Genomic DNA, 17,381 nt, shown 5'->3' with positions numbered 1-17,381 from the left:
GCAATAATAACAGTTGAAATCCTATTGTTATGACGTGTAATGATACAATTATGATGTATAACATTCACAGGGTACTCTGCAAAGAGCAAAAACAGCTCTAACCCTGCCTGAATGGAGCACAGCTAAAGTTGGAGACCTGGAAAGTAACTTTCAGCACCTATACTTGGACTTGCTCATCATCTTTATCCCCCTAATATAGCCTTTGACTTTTATACTCCACAGGAATCAAAGGCAGTAGGGGAGGTCTAAGGAAGGTCCTCATGAGGGCAGGAGCACTCACATCTCCAAGAACCAAATCGCCAACACAATCAGCCCCTAGGCAGAAAGGAGCAGCAAGAGATGGACTCACATTTCTGAAACAGTCACTCCTGCATGTCAGTTTTAAGTTTGAAACTGTAATCAGGACACAAAAAGATAGGGTTTGAGAATGTCTGGTGATCACACACACAATTACAAGTGGGCCTAGTGATTATGGCCTGGGACATAGTTCCCAGCTCTCAGTCTGCCCTCTCCACCCCAACTCCAGTCATCTTAATCACCAGGACATAGACCAACCACCAGAAGTGCTGGCCTCCCAGGTCCTTGCCCTGCCGATTGTCGGTGACCCTTTCCTTTCCCCCACACCACCCATCCACTCCCATGATCTTGCTCTGGACCCGAAGAAAGCAGCAACTCTAGTGTTTCTGATGTCTCAGCCTCAAACACCCCATTCATCAACAGCACCCTCTCATCCTTGTGCTCGCCTGTTCACATGCTCCCCACTGGGACCCTTCCCCAACCTCAGAGAAATCTCCAAATTCTGGACACCTCCCCCGACATCCCACCCCTGGCCAGCCATCTGCTCCCTGCCCCGCCTCGCAACGCTCCTTGTCCAGCCTAATTCCCATAGTCCACCATTGTCATCACCCCTGGGCAGCACCCTCCTTCCATAACAGAAGCCTTCAGCCCTACTTCACACCAGCTCTGGAAAGCTGAAAGTTCCTGAATAAAACCACACAAGGGAAATGACTGGTTTCGCTTTAAATTCATGATCTCAAACTGCAAATTGACACTCCATACTGACTGGCAAACTGCTATTTTTCTTGAATTGGTTTGCTTTCCAATTTTCCAAGGCCACTATTTCACAGTTTTTCTTCTCTCCTCCAACCTCCCATGTTCTTTTCTGCACCATCACGCTCAGTGGATGGCCTCACCTCATCATGTCATTAAAAGTCACATAAAAGAATCAGGCCAGTTACACTTTTTTTCCTACCAGCAGCTCTCCAACACGGCACTCACAGGCGCCCAGCACATCCTCTGCCTCTTCATTCATAACACACCATGACCTCCATAGACACTCTTTCAGCCCTGTACTGTCTAACTGTACTGTGTTGCTATAGCAAGCTCTCCCTTGCTGCTGGAGCTCTGCTGCCAAAATATAAGCTTGCTCAACTGTCCTCCATAGCCAACCACATTTCCAGAGACTGCTGCAGGCTCCATCCTTTACCCCACTTCATTCAGGCCCTCCCTCCACTCGCTAGATCTTCAATGTCAAAGAAACCAGCAGCATCCCTGTCACAAACTCCATGGATGACCCTAGACCCTTACCTTCCCTCTGTCTCAACAGTGCTTGGCAATTGGCCACTCTCTCTGCCTGAAACCCTCTCCTCCTTAGTCTTCTGCCGTCTCCTCGCCCTGTGTGTGCCCTTCCTCTGTTTCCCATCCAGCCTCCTCCTGCTTTACTCACCCTCTAAATGTTGGGCATCCTTTTGCCTTCACCTGGGGCACCTTCTCTCCTCACCCTACACTCTTTCCCCAGATGGTACCATCAACTCACAGGTATTCGAAGTCATCTTTGTAATTTCCAAATGTAATATGATTCCTCTCTTCTGAGTTCTAGACTCAATTATCTATCCTGCTATTTGACATCTTCTCTTTTGGGTGTCACAAACTTCTTAAACTGAACATATCCAAGATGGAAATCCTGATTTCTCCCCAGTGCAGCCCTTAGCCCTCAATGCAGCCCCTCCCTTCCCAGTAAATGCCACCACCAGCGACCTGTCATTGAAGCCAAACACTAGAAGGCTAGAAAGACCCTGATTCCTCCTTCCATTCACTCCATATCCAATCCATCAGGGAGTCCTCTCCAAAATGTCTTTCTCCTCTTTAATTTCCCTACTTCACCACCCCACTACATCAGGCCAGTGCCCTCTTCTGTTGGGATGGTCTTTTCTTTTATCTTCTGAGCATGATTACAGATTGCACCTGTTTTGTTTTGTTTTGTTTTGTCTGTCTTTTATTTTTGCTTTTTTTTTTTTTTTTTTTTTTTTTGCCTGTCTCCTCCTCTAGACTGTAAGTGTTCCCTGATTACATTTACTGTTTTACTTATTTACAGTATCCAGCATAGATCAGGTAATTAACTTTCATTAGATAAATAAATAAATGACTATAGTGTTGGCATCTATAATATGCAGACTATGAGCCTCATGGTAAACTTATAAGGGCCAAGATGAAAGCCAGGGCCAGAGCAGAGATAATAAAATTAGCTGAAAGCTACTCAAAAAGTTAAACATCGAGATACCATATCTTGATGTGCTATGAACTGGATTGCATTCCTCCAAAATTCATATGTTGAAGCCCCAGTCCCCAGCGTTATGGCATTTGGAGGTGGGGCCTTTGGGAGATAATTAGGTCTAATGAGGTCATCATAAGAGTGGGGCCTTATGATGGGATTAATGTCCTTGTAAGAACAGATACCAGTGAGCAGTGAGCAGTGAGTTTGCCCCCCCCCCCACCTGTCTCTCTCTCTCTCTCTCTCTCTCTCTCCTCTCTCATTTCTCCTCTCTCCTCTCTCTCTCTCTTTGCCGTGTGAGGACACAGCAAGAAAGTGGCCATCTGCAAGCCTGGAAGAGAGCCCTCACCAGAAATTGACCATGCTGTTGCCTTGATCTTAGACTTCTTAGCCTCTATTTCTATCTTGAAAACATCATGCTAATTGAAAGAAGGAAGTCACAAAAAGCCACATATTACAAAATTCAATTTATATGAAATGTCTAAAACAGGCAACTCTATAGAGACAGAAAGTAGATGAGTAGTTGCCTAGGGCTGAGAAGATTGGGGGACTGGGAGAATGTGGAATGATTGCCAATTGATATAGGGTTTCTTTCTGGGGTGTCGAAAATTTTCTGGAATTAGATTACAGTGATAGTTGCACAAATCTGTGACTATACTAGAAACCACTTTAAAGGAGTGAATTCTATGGTATATAAAATATATTTCAATAAAACTATGAAGAAGAAGGGGGGAAGAGGAGAAGTGGGAAGGAAGGGTGAGAGAAGCGGGAGGAAGAGAAGGCGAACAGCAGCAGCTCAAGTTAGTTAACCTAGCTGAGTTAGTCTATGGAATCTAAGTTGCCACCAACAAAAAAGTAAGCCACTGTTTTATATGCCACCAAGAAAGAAAATATTTACCAATTATAGCCATAAGAAGTCATGAATGATGAGACACTTCCTTATTTTGGAGATTTTAAACTATGAAAAAATTGTATCTTAGAATTAGTAAAATATAGTACATGTAGCTGTTGTCAGATGTAGGTACCAACTTCTGAAGCCTTCTAAATTTGAATTACTTCTTTAAAGATAATTTATTAACCATGAACTCATTCATTCATAAGAAAAAATTTTATCAAATGAGTATTATAAGCTGGATATTGGCTTTATATATGGTTTTGACTCTGTGCACATCATTCATTTAATCTTCAACAACTACCCTTCAAGATAAGCATTATATTCCTCATTTTATAGATAAGGGTGTGGGCTACAGAAAGGTCCCATAGTTCTTAAGTGGCACAGCCAGGATCCTAAGCCATGTCTCCAGGTCTCTGCTCTGTCCCTGTGTTATGAATGAACAGTTCAGATGCAGAAACCTTGTGAGCAAAAACTAAATTTTTGGCCAGGGGCGATCTTAATCGCTCACGCCTTTAATCCCAGCACTTTGGGAGGCTGAGGCGGGCGGATCACCTGAGGTCAGGAGATTGAGACCAGCTTGGTCAACATGATGAAATCCCATCTCTACTAAAAATACAAAAATTAACTAGGCATGGTGGCAGGTGCCTGTGGTCCCACCTACTCGGGAGGCTGAGGCAGGAGAATCGCTTGAACCTAGAAGGTGGAGATTGCAGTGAGCTGAGATCATGCCACTGCACTCCAACCTGGGTGACTCTGTCTCAAAAAAAAAAAAGAAACTAAACAAACAAACAAAAAAAACCTAAATTTTTTTCTAAGCCAAAGGTTTCCTCTGTCAGCTTTAGAGATGTAGATGCCCATCAATCCCATCATCTCAGGCCTTACTTCTCACATGGCCACTTTCTCCCAACATCAACTGGTATATATTAAAGGAATAGGAATTACAGTACATTTCTGGAGAATATTCTTGGCCACCCTGGTATTTCCTGCGTTCAATATGTTGGTTTGCCATGAAGTCTCCAGGAGCTGCTGAATGAAAACATGGAGATACTTACAGATGACACAGACAGAACGAAGTGGAAAATGAGAAACAAAAGGAGAAAAAAAGTGGTATGAAGTGCAGGTGCACCTCAATTTATGCTGCAGATGCTTTCTTGAAAATTATGTGTAGATCAAATTGATTTATGAACTAAACACTATCATAAATTCAACAAGAACATTTTGATGGAAACTTTTGTAATCAGAAAAACTTATTTGTGCTGAGAATAGTTGATTCTCAGCCTCTCTTTTGAATTTACTTGTTATTCTTCTCAAGGGGAGCCTACCTGCATATAAAAGTTCAATAACCACCAGGGATTCTTGATGTGCAGGAATGTCATGAGACCAAAATGCTTTACAAAGCCTTAAAAATATAAGCTATCTATGCCATTTATAATAGCCATTTCCATAATACTTTAAATATATATCTCAACATAATGGGAGGGTTGAGAGGATGCTTCTCAGGGATGGAATTCTAGGACCACTATTGAAGGAGATTATTTGCGTGGGTGGGGAAGCTCAGAGGAGATAAGTATCTCCCCTGGGTAACCAAAAGCCCTGAACCCTTCTCTCTTGACAGTTGAGAGGGAGGGAGAAGTTGCTTCAAGTCCAGCACTCCATTCCCAAATGACCCCCATGGGCTTCTTGCAAATTACAACGTCACTAACTCCCTGGTCTTCCATAGCCAAAGGTTACAAAATGGCCACCCATACAGGTTTTAAAAATCAAAAGTGTTACATTTCTTAAAATGGATTTGCAGAACTACTTGAATGAATAAAAGATCTGCAAGACATGCTCCATGTTCCCACTGGGGAATAACTCACTGGAGCTGGGTAGATGCTCCTGAAGACATGTCTCCTCATCTCCACTACTTCTTAAGCCTTGCATCCAGCCTGGCTTCTGCAGGCATTTTCACTTGCACCCCAGTAGAAGTCTTCTCTGAGCTAAGGGTCACCACCACACAACTCACCCAGTCCCATGCAGAGCCCGCAAATATCCATGAGCCCAAGAATGTCCTTTCTTTAATGTGGTCTCATTTCAAAATATATGAGACTGTTGGATTTATTTATTTACTTATTTATTTATTTATTAAGACAGAGTCTCACTCCATCGACCAGGCTGGAGTGCAGTGGTGCAATCTCTGCTCACTGCAACCTCCGCTTCCTGGGTTCAAGTGATTCTCCTGCCTCAGCCTTGCAAGTAGCTGGGATCACAGGTGCACGCCACCATATCCGGCTAATTTTTGTATTTTTGGGTAGACATGGGATTTCATCATGTTGACCAGGCTGATCTCAAACTGTTGGCCTCAAGTGATCTGCCCGCCTCGGCCTCCCAAAGTGCTGGGATTACACGCATAAGCTACCGTGCCCGGCCTTATTATTTTTTTTATTTAATAAATTTTTTAGAGCTAGCCCAAATTCTTTCAGATCCTCTGTTCTTGAAGTGGCCTCCTGGTTCATTTCGTCTGGTGACAAATATGACTCCATATCACCACTTTCCCAGAGAATCAGCACAGCAGCCATGCCTCCAGAGCTTTTGCTTCACAGATATGCTTAATAAATTCACTTTACCCTTTAGACCACAGGGCTTAGAAAGGAATGTTGTCTTTGTTGTTGTTGTTGTTATTGTTCTGCTTTCCATCAGCTTAATACAATCGTGACAACATGCTTCTAAGAAGGATCCTAAGACCTTCATTTCTTTGAAACACTATTACCAGTGAGCTGACAATAAAAAGTTAATAAACATAGGACTCAGGCTCTCAGGCTCACTCTGCTTAAACTAGCAGAGTGGGGCAGAAGAGAGACGTGTACATTCCATATCCATACCAGCCTGGGGTCTTGGGTTCTAAGAGGGGTGGTGGCTTTGGCCTGAGCCCTAAACCCAGCAGCTGCAGTTAGTGCCAAAGCTTATGAGGGCACAGAAAGTAAAGAAAGATCAGTGTTTTAAAGTCTCCACCCATGATATGATTTCTCAGCAACATCAACTGCCTTTTGTTGTTGTTGTTCTATTGTTTTGTTTTGTTTTGTTTTTGAGACGGAGTTTTGCTCTGTCGCCCAGGCTGGAGTGCAGTGGCGTGATCTTGGCTCACTGCAAGCTCTGCCTCCCGGGTTCAAGCGATTCTCCTGCCTCAGCCTCCCGAGTAGCTGGGACTACAGGCGCCCATCACCACACCTGGCTAATTTAGCAACCTCAAGTCTTAATCCATATAGGAACTGTAAGAAGACCACTGGTTTGTTTCTCATCACTAACGTGGTAACTCATGATTGCCAAACACTGGCTGAGCAGCCATGCTCTGCCCAGTGGCATTGTTTTCTAAGCATTTAAGTGTATCTTCTCATTATCCTCATAAAATCCCCATTATCAGCTCCATTCTACAAGTGGAGACCTTGAAACTTAGAGAGCTTAAATAATAATAATAACTAAAATTCATGAAGGGTGCCCTGCTAGCCCTCTACACATACCAGGCACTGTTCTGAGTGTTTTTATCTGTTGACTCAATTAATCCTCATAACACCCTTTTTGTGTTACTATTTATGTTGTCTTCATATTACAAATGAAGAAACTGAGGAACAGGAAAGAGGTGAAATAAGATCACTTAGCTGGTGAGTAATTAGGCAGAACTTGAACTCGGGCAGCTTGACACCAAAGCTGTGCTTTTACTGCTAGGCTGATTTGCTCAAAGTCACACCACTGGTTAAGGCTGGAGTTTGAGTCTACTCCATGTGGTCAGAATCTAGAGCCACAGGGGCAGCCATGTGCTCTGTGGCCTGCTTAGATGTTCATGGGGTCAGATTTCCTCTGCAGTGGCTCCAACGGCTGGCAGCAGTGTCTGGGATGGATGTACTGCCTTTCTCAGAGCTAGGCTGGGAAAAACGTTTCCTTGTCATTTATTTTTTAAATGTCAGGAGATTTTAAACTTTCTAGGAGAGGAGATAAGTGATAAGAAGAAAATCTGGGTCGTTTTTGTGCATACAAAGAATCCATTCTAATAATGGTTTCAAGGGGTCTTTTCTAGACACAAGGGGAGGAGATTGTATTAGCAGCCCTCTCTTCCCTTCCTGGGGAGTTTGAAACTCTATCTAGTTTTGAAATCTAAAAATCCCCAAGCTCTTGGATGTGGTCCTTTTTACCCCCTTAGCCATATATTCCAGTTTCTGCTAAAAAAGTCTGCCCCAAGACATAAATGACATCCAACTCTTGGGGCTGTTTTCTCTTTTCATAGAAACCAGAGCTTCTGGGGTTCTGAGACGTCTCTAGCGGTCACTGACCTAACCACTAGCAACTGGGTTCTACAAATAATGCCCCTGGGGAACTCAATAAAATTATCAATCGCTAGCCCCCACAGGTCTTAATAGAGTGGATAGGTGGAAGGTTTATAAATCAGGATGAGTCATTTGATTCACCAAGGGAAAAGATGAATAAACCAACACTCCAATTAATTTTAACCTGAAAAGAAACTGCTAGTGAATGGTGCGTTAGCCAAGTCCGTAGGGTCTTAACAACCTTAATTATTCACAAATGCAAATTGCTTTCACTGCTTGCTAATTTCTTCATGCCTTCCATCCAGTTCCTCTTCCCCTCACCATCCTCCTCTCTCCTCACCCAGTCTCTTTATTCCTGAAGAGCCAAAAGGAAATTTCTGGAAATGACTTCCTAATCACTCAAGTTTTTCTTTAAAAAAATTTAATGAATCTTCCCAAGACCCTAATTAGCTTAACCTGGGATCCAGGGACTGCCCTAGGCCTAAATAATCCATAGATGCGCTTCAGGGACCCCACGAGCTAGCTGAAATTATATGCGAAATTGTGGGGGTGGGTGCAAAAAAATCAGAAAGAATGAGTAAGACCTACTATTTGATAGCACAAGAGGGTGACTATAGTCAATAGTAACTTAATTGTACATTTTAAAATTGACTGCAAGAGTGTAATTGGATTGTTGGCAACACAAATGATAAGTGCTCTAGGGGATGGATACCCCATTCTCCATGATGTGATTATTACATATTGAGTGCCTGTATCAAAACAGGTCATGTACTCCACAAATATATACACTTGCTATATACCCACAAAAATTAAAAGTTAAAAACAAACAAAAAATTGTGGGGGTAGGGTACTTCCTGGCTCCCTGCCCACCCAAGAGGTCCAATTTTCATCAAATTCTCAAAAAAGTCTATGTTCTCCCCAAATCCCTAAAACAGCATTAAGCATTAAAGGACTAGACTGTGCCCACCTAAACACTGCATCACAAGGAACATTTATGATGCAGAGTGAGAAAGCCCAGGCTTAGGAGCCAGACAGATGCAGGTTCAAATCCCAGCTCTGTCACTTACGAGCTGCATGAATTTAGACAAATGTCAAATTCTCTGAGCCTATTTCATTATCTGTAAAATGATAATCATAATAACTCCTTCATCACAGGATTATTGGGTGACTATACAAAATAATACAAGAGAGCACAAAGCATTTGTACATAGAAAAGGCAAAATGAAAATCCTCTCTATAAGAGAGAGAAAAAAGGCAGATCTAGGCTCAGGAGCAGAGATGCTGCTCTCCCATCTTTGGGAACTGCATTTCTGGCTTTGCTAAAGATGAAGGTCACTGTACTACAAAGACAATCAGATTGGGATCACCCCTGGGAAATCCATAAGAATCAGATTGGAAGAGCATTCTTTATGAGCATCATATTAGATTATAAACCTTTTTATAGATCTTATAGTGACATGCCCAATCTGATTTAAAATAAGCCTCTAACCCTCTATTCTCCTATGGTCTCTACCCACTACTCCCAACATAATGTGATAAGCAAAGTCTAAACATTTCAATCATGTACAATGTGAAGTTGCACCACAGTAAGGGCACTGAAATGACCCCAGGGAGCCCGCATAGCCAGATGTCTGCAGTCCTTCTGCAAGATCCTAATATTTTCAGGTTCTACCTGGGTCAGTTCACTGCTCTGGGGTAAATATCAATTAGATGCTTCTAGATCCTTTGGCTGTTGGGACTTCCAGAACAGCATCAATGACTTCAAAAACATCCTGAAGTCAATTAATCTGCTCCTATTGTATGGGCTAGATTCCTGATTCCAGAGAACAGGCCAACAGAACGCAGGCCAAGAGGACCCTACCTTTGCATTTCTATTTCTCATGGCAAGGTTGCCTCACTCCCAGAAAAAAGAACTTTAGTTTTATTATCTGAGACAGGCAGAGGATTGAAGCTGATTGCTATTCTCTATATATCTGATTTTATATTATGATTGTATTGTGGGGCATGCTACTGCAGAGTTTAACCGCATTGAAATCATTATATCATTTCTCTTTGGCTATAAAGAATTTTAATTTGGGGCTGGGTGTGGTGGCTCACACATGTAATCTCAGCACTTTGGGAGGCTGAGGCAGGCAGATCACAAGGTCAGGAGTTCGAGACCAGCCTGGCCAACATGGTGAAACCCCATCTCTACTAAAAATACAAAAACTTAACTGGGTGTGGTGGTGGAAACCTATAGTCCCAGCTACTCAGGAGGCTGAGGCAGGAGAATTGCTTGAACCCGGGAGGCAGGGGTTGCAGTGAGCTGAGATCATGCCATTGCACTCCAGCTCTGGGTGACAGAGCAAGTTTCCATATTCAGAAAAAAAAAAAAGAATTTTAATTTGGAAGCCATTCATAGTGGTTGTAGTTTTTGCTCAGACCATGTTGTGACACACAGTGTATTGGCTTTTCAGATGACATTAACCCAGCCACCTGCTCATCTTGGTCCTGCTCAGTTAACCTGCACATCTATATTTTTTGTCTTTAAAGTCTTTATTATCAACCTCACTCCCCAGCTATAAAAGCTGTTTGTCCCCCAAACAAGTTGAGAAGAAAGTGCAGAATAATCAGAGTATGTCTAGAACGAATAAAAAATGAAAATCCCATGACATCCAAGATGGGATACAGTCTTGATTGGACATACAGACAGACATGGTGACAGAAAACTCAGAAGCCGGGAGGGTCAGAGCGATGGAGCTTACTAGAACACAAGTTCATTTTCTCAAATGTGAGTGTTTTGCCCTCTCTGATTGGCATGCCTCCTTTCCTTCCTCAATGTGGGGCACTGTCCCCTAACCACAGATGACTTCTTTATGCCGCACGGTTGCAGATAGCACAGTTTCAAGGAGGGTATGCTTGGATCTGGTAGAGGTCATGGACAAAGTGAAAAGGAAAGTGAAGTCTTGGTGGTACTGGTTCATGCAAAGAATCAAACAGCCCAATGAGTCAGAGATCTGGTAAGTATATGGAAGCCTTCATGACTTAAAATATCCAACTGCCATGAGAGAAGTTCCAGAACAGAGGAGCCTCTTCCAGCATGGACCCAGCAGCTACAGAAGGGCTCAGATTGCTTGCTCTGCCATGCCTCTGCCATCTGCCCATTGCTGAAGTCAGGCCAGGGAAGAGGTGCTGCCCATGAGTCAGCCATTCTCAACCGCTGCTTCTGCCTTCTCACTTTGCCATATTTGCTCCCTATCTGGGATGGTACAGTTCCACAGACCCTGATACACCTGGGGTTCAGCAGACCTAATTAGCCTTACATGTGTCTGCTCCCAAAATAGAGAGTCATTTATTCCAGTTTCTGTCCTGATCAGCAAGGTGTGACCTAGGCCCATGGCCCATAGCCCCAGACTGGGAGAGGAGCCACATTCCTTCTGAACAGTTTCTAAAGAACTTTCAGTCCCAAATGAGTGACTTTAGAAGTGGAGTTTTGAGGATGGAGCTGAGCAGGTGGATTTCACATCTTCTCCTCTTTTCAGTATAGCTCTCAAGCCCCTGGATGCAAAGGCAGGACCCTGATGAACTTGCCTTTTCTATGACTGTCTTTACACTACAAGAAAGGGGCTGCAGGACAATCCCAGCTCCCAAAGACCCAGCCCAGAGCTCAGGAAAGCCAGGCTGCTTCTCACCAAAACTGAAAACCAGGACACCTTGGGAACACTCAGAACCCCACTCAGGCACCAGCTCCTTCCGGCAGCTCTTCCTTACCCTCCTGAAGTGCTGACCAACCCTCCCCTTGACTCACTCCCATTGCAGCGCCAACTCAGAGCACCTATCCTCAAAGCCAGAGTTCCTGGGATTCAGATCTTGGAGGTGTCACCCATTCCCTATGCGACTCTGTAGGAGCTACTTAGTTAATCTGCACCCTAATGTCCTCATCCATCAAATGTCGATGATGACAGCACCCATCTCACAGACTTGAGTAAGGCTCAGAAGAGTTAATATAAAGAAAATGCTTAGAACGTGGACTAGAATAGTAAGCACTCAACATACTTCCTGTGCTGTTGTTGGCACCGCTGCTCCCACTTGTCAGATACCATGTGAGACCAGGAGCCCCTTGAAGGTGGGAGACTTTTTCTGTTTACTTCTATGGTCCCAGCACCCAGCACAGAGCATGATGCACAAAAGGCTCAAAATGTTTAATGAGCGAATGAATAAAGCGAATCCAGTTGGCAATGCTGGACTATCTACAGCTTGACTCGGTGATGGTTACCTTACAGACTCCTCCCCTGCAATGTTCTGAAAGAGGGCAGAATGTCAACGGGCAGGCACATTGGCCAGAGAGAAACTGAGCAATGTGAGAATGGCCAGAGGAGAATGGGCATTACAGCAAAAAAGACTGGCATTGAAGCTCACCAACTGGGTTGTCTTGAGCACATCCATTTCCTCTTGGGCTTCAGTCCGGCCATCTGTGTGTCTAAACAAAGGCGGGAACTACTAGAAAGATGGGGTATCATTTCAGCAAGAACAGGTGAAGAGGTGAAACATGACTCATCTTTCTCCACCTGCCCCAGGGGACTCCCCCACGGCCAGGAAAAAAACAGAAGCTCTAAACAGGCCCTGCTTCTGAAGTCACAGCAAAAACCATGTCTAGTGTCCCCAGTAATTCTCTAGAATTCTGCCACCTGAGAGCCTCCTCCTCCCCACACAGGCCTGTGGAGTGCGGTGTAAACACCTCGCCTCTCTCTGAACCACACGGCAAGAAGCATGGCAACCTCCTGCGGCTGCCATAGGTGCCCACGGGACTGTTGGGCACTGTGTCACCACCACTGAAGACGCCTTTGTGGTCTTCATCCTGTGGCCCCAGGAGGAGACAGGAACTGGGAGCTAGCAGGCACCAAGGGGCTATGGAGCCCACATGCCAAATGGAGGAGCGTGGCAACCTTCCTTGAAGCCAGAACTGCTGAGGTCTGTCTATAGCTCAGACAGTGCTGTGGGCCCCTCTTGCAGGCCAGTCGTCTCACCTGGACCCTGGGCTCTGAGTAAACAATCCAGTGATGCTACCCACAAAGGCCGCAGATCCAAGCTTAGGAGGCATCTTCCCGTCAATGCCCTAGGGGCCCCTGTTGCCAAGTGACATGTGTCTGTGATTGCAGAAGGCCCTATTCTCCCAGAATCTAGGGGAGGAAGGGGGACTTTATGCAGCTGGAAAAGGCAAATCCTAACAGTCCTTTGTGATTTTAGACATGGTATTTAATCTCTTTTAAAATGCCAAATAATATTAAAAGAGGGCATGCTGTTTTTATGATTTTTCAGGAAGGGTCATGCACTAATAACAGGTTGCGAACATTGGAACATTGCCGGGAGGGTTCTTGCCCTTGCTGTAGGTACATATTGCTGTTCTATTTACAACCAACATGAAAACAATGTAATAATCAGAACTAAGAGATGTATACATCCCTTTAGCCTACCTATTTTTCTTGGATCTGGAATATTTTGGGCATCACTTGTTGATTTTTAGTAGCAGTTGAAAGGAGCTGACCAAATGCACATTAACGAGACGACATTCCTGTCTCTTTCTGTCTTCACTGGGAGACGTCCTATTTGAGCCATCCTGGTTTGAGATCCCAGCCTCCCACCCCTCAAGCATGAGACAGCCACGAGAAGGCCCCTTGCAGCCACAAACATTTGTCAGAGTGATTTGGTGAAGTTCAGCACTGAAAGCAATTTCTTACTCGGAAAATCATTTATCATGGATAGCCTGTCGAAAACAATCTCATTTCAAACCCTTCCCAGGGAGAAAAGAACTGACAACTGGCACTAAGTAATCTACAACAGAGCCATGGGAGTCATTCATCTTTCCTTTGCCCAGCCCAGGACTTGATGCTTTCAGAAGAGAAGTGCTATCAATCATAACTGCTCTGAGGGGCTTCAGGTAAAAGAGGAGGGGGCTACCGGGACAGCCACATACTCCCGAGTGCACAACGGGAGATTTTTCAGTCTCTATTTTACTAATAGCCAAAATCCAGAAGAGTAGTTGTAGGGCTCTTTGAGGGAGGTGTGCCTCCTTCATTACAAAATATGTTCTTTTTGTACTTTTAGCTCATCTTAAATGCCAGAATCCTCCTTCTTAGGGAGCAAAAGCTTATTGCTTTTTTATATAAGCTGACTTCCCCTTTGCCTGGGGCAGTCTTTTCTTTGCCAGACCATAGCATGGAGTTTGTGGCATAGTAGATAATGATTCTGTGCATGCCATTTCCACTGACATCAACACCCTGGAAACAGAATATCTAGCAATTTGAGACTCATGGAGAAAAACAGAAGAGGGAAAATGTTTCCCCATTAAGTTCCCTGCTTTTTTAAAAATACAATTAGTTACAGATAGGAAAAGCAATTGATCACTTTTCTTACTGAATGTCTGATTAAACCCAGGTTCTGGTTTTGAGGTTCACCAAGCCCCAGAAGAAGCTAATGAATTTCAGGGCTCCATCATTCTCATGTTTTGGCATCAACCAGTGACTCAGAAGGTACTGCCAGATGCAAATTATGACATCAATGCTATACTTCCCGGGAACAAAATAAAACAGAACCACCTTTGTAGATGGGTAGCTCCCACCAGTTCCCAGAAATATTTATATTATGGATATTAGTACTTCATTAGTATTTCATTATTATACCAATCTTAACTCAGAAATAAATCACCAGATTTAGCACATATGATGCTTTAAGATAAAACTGTCCTCAAACTGCTTTCATTTCTCTGTCATTATCAGGGGTCTGAAATCCTGACTTTTTTGGAAAGAAGTGTTATGCTATTTTGCCCAAGCCAAATGCAGGCATTAATGGTAAAGTTCTGGGATAAAATGCTCCATTTGAACTGAATTGTTCACATAAAATGGCTAATTTTTATTAGCCATTTGGGAGTACTTCTGCCACTTCCCAGCCGTCACTTTAAGCAAGATACTTTAGCCTCTCTGTGCCTTGGTCTTCTCATCTGTAAAAAGGGGGTAATACTGCTACCTACCCTGTAAGATGTTATGAGGATTAAATGAGGTGATACTTACAAAGGCCACAGCGCCTGCCAAAAAGCAAGCATTTAATTTAATTATTTTTTTTTTTTTTTGAGACAGAGTTTTGTTCTTGTCGCCCGGGCTGGAGTGCAGTGGCGCAATCTCGGCTCGCTGGAACCTCCACCTCCAGGGTTCAAGTGATTCTCCTGCTTCAGCCTCCTGAGTAGCTGGGATTACAGGCACGTGCCACCACGCCTGGCTAATTTTTATATTTTTCTTAGAGACGGGGTTTCACCATGTTGGCCAGGCTGGTCTCGAACTCCTGACCTCAGGTGATCCACCTGCCTCGGCCTCCCAAAGTGCTGGGATTACAGGCGTGAGCCACCACGCCCAGCCTAACTTAAAATATTTTTTAGAAAACTCTCAGCCAGTGATGAATTAGGGGGTAAGCCAACCACTTGGTTTCCTGGTAGCCAGTCTATAAAGTCCCCAGGAGATCACTGGAAAAGTAACAAGATGGAAAAATGAGATTTTCAGGGTGAGCACTCACTATACATGATCGAGAAGAGCACTGTAAAAAGCCATGTGTGAGGAGGTAAAGCTCCCATAAGGACAAGATCAGAGATAAACAAAGAGTCTCCGAACTGGTAAAGAGGCTTGCCAGGGTCCCTGAGGCACCTCTACAACAGTTTTCTTCCTCCTCCCCTTCCCCAACACAAAGCTTAGTTTCTCTGCTAAATAAATATTGAATACTTATGTGACAAATATCAATCTGAAGGCACATAAAATTATGAGCCTGCCCAAGCGTCCTCTTGGCCTACCATGCTCTGAGCTAACAGGGTCACTGAGTGTAAACACTCTCCCTGCTACTGCTTTGCTCTTTCCCTCCCTCATTATTCACCACATTCAGTGATCAGAAATTCCAGCTTGGGCCACCTGTAGTCATGTGGCATTGGTCCAAAGCCCTCACTACCATGGGCACCAACCCTAAGGGGAGGTATCCTCAGCACTCACTATGTGAAAACCTACTTTGCTTGGGACCAAGAAAAGAATAATTCAGCATGAATATGACATCACTGGGACTTGTTAGTGAGTACTATTTGGAAGATGTGGCTGAAGTTTTACATAGGGAATGTGTGCTTCCATCACAAGTAACACAGTGTACAAAGCTAACAAAGCAGTTTGTGGCCAAGAGGTTTTTGTCTTCTAGGATGAATAAGAAGGCCATGTTCTTGAAGGAACTTGAGGAACAATGACTACTTCAAGTCCACCCTGAAATATGGACATGATGGAAAAGCAAACAAAGGTGGGTCATCCACCTGGGAATATCTAGTTCAATGGTTAGCTCAGTAAATCTTCCCAATTTACCATGCAGATCCATCTCCCTTAACCCCATGAACTGGTCTAGAGAATAAACATATTACAATTTTAGTACTAATTTAATCAGGCATGATTTTGCAGAGAAGCCCATGGCAAAAACAAAAAAAAAACTTTCTATAATGAGGTCCAATACCAAAAAAAAAAAGTAGTAAGAATAATTTAAAAGCAGATTGTTTAAAATCCATCTCTTTCTCTCTGTTTCTATCCGTAATTGAGAAGGAAGAGCATTTGTTCAGCCTACTGTCTGCCAGGCATGTGCTAGGAGCTTCACTCATCTCTTCACCCCAGTATATTATTGCTGTTGTATGGATGGAGAGACCAAGATTTGCAGAGATTATCACCTGCCCAAGGCTACCTTCCTGGGAAGAGGGAGATCTGGATTTGAACCCCACCTCGGTCTGAGTCCAAAGCCTGTGCTCTTCCCACATTGTGCTGCTGGCCATCCCTGAAGCTGCCACTGTAGGTGGAGCATACTCCCTGAGACGAACCAAGGGAGTAGTTGCTATATATATATGTACACACACACACAAAGCAAACAAACAAAAACAAAATTAGTTGGCAAGGAGGTGGACAAATTGCAACCCCCACATGTTGTTGGTGGAAATGTAAAATGGTACAGCCATTGTGGAAAATAGTTTAGTGATTCATCAAAAAGCAAAACATTGAATTCCTAAATGACCCTGCAATTCCACTCCTATGCATATAAGAATTGAAAACATGAATTCAAACAGATACTTGTGCACAAATGTTTATTGGAGCATTATTCACAATAGCCAAAAGGTAGAAACAATCTACGTGTTCATTGACAAATGAATGGATAAACAAAATGTGTGGCAGCCATACAATGGAATATTATTCAGCCATCAAAGGGAATTAAGTACTGATACATGCTACAACATGGATGAACCTTGAAAGCGTTATGTCAATGAAGGAAACCAGACACAAAGGTCACAAATATATGATTCCATTTAGATTAAACATCTAGAAGAGGTAAATCCATAGAGACAGAAAGCAGATCAGTGGTTGTCAGGGCCTAGGAGGACAGAGGAATGGGGAGTGACTCTTTGATGAGTATGGGGTTTCCTTTTGGGTGTCTTGACTAAACAGAAGTGATGGTTGCATACCATTGTGAAGGTACGAAATCACCACTGAATCGTACACATTAAAATGGCTAATAGTTACTTTTATGCTCTGTGAATTTTGCCAGGATTAAGAAAACCAAAGAGTGGTAAAGTTAGAAGATATTTCACAAGTTCTCTATTGCA

General features: G+C 43.5%; 1 protein-coding gene across 12 annotated transcripts in view; it reads right to left on the bottom strand.

Annotated features, from left to right (window-relative positions):
• KCNMA1 (potassium calcium-activated channel subfamily M alpha 1) overlaps nucleotides 1-17,381 on the bottom strand; it is an 838,033-nt gene that overhangs the window by 340,135 nt on the left and 480,517 nt on the right. The gene's annotated exons all lie outside the window — the stretch shown is intronic.

Source organism: Pongo abelii, chromosome 8 (genome assembly GCF_028885655.2).
Source record: "Pongo abelii isolate AG06213 chromosome 8, NHGRI_mPonAbe1-v2.0_pri, whole genome shotgun sequence".
Lineage (NCBI taxonomy): Eukaryota > Metazoa > Chordata > Mammalia > Primates > Hominidae > Pongo > Pongo abelii.
This window is presented reverse-complemented; position numbering and strand designations above follow the sequence as displayed.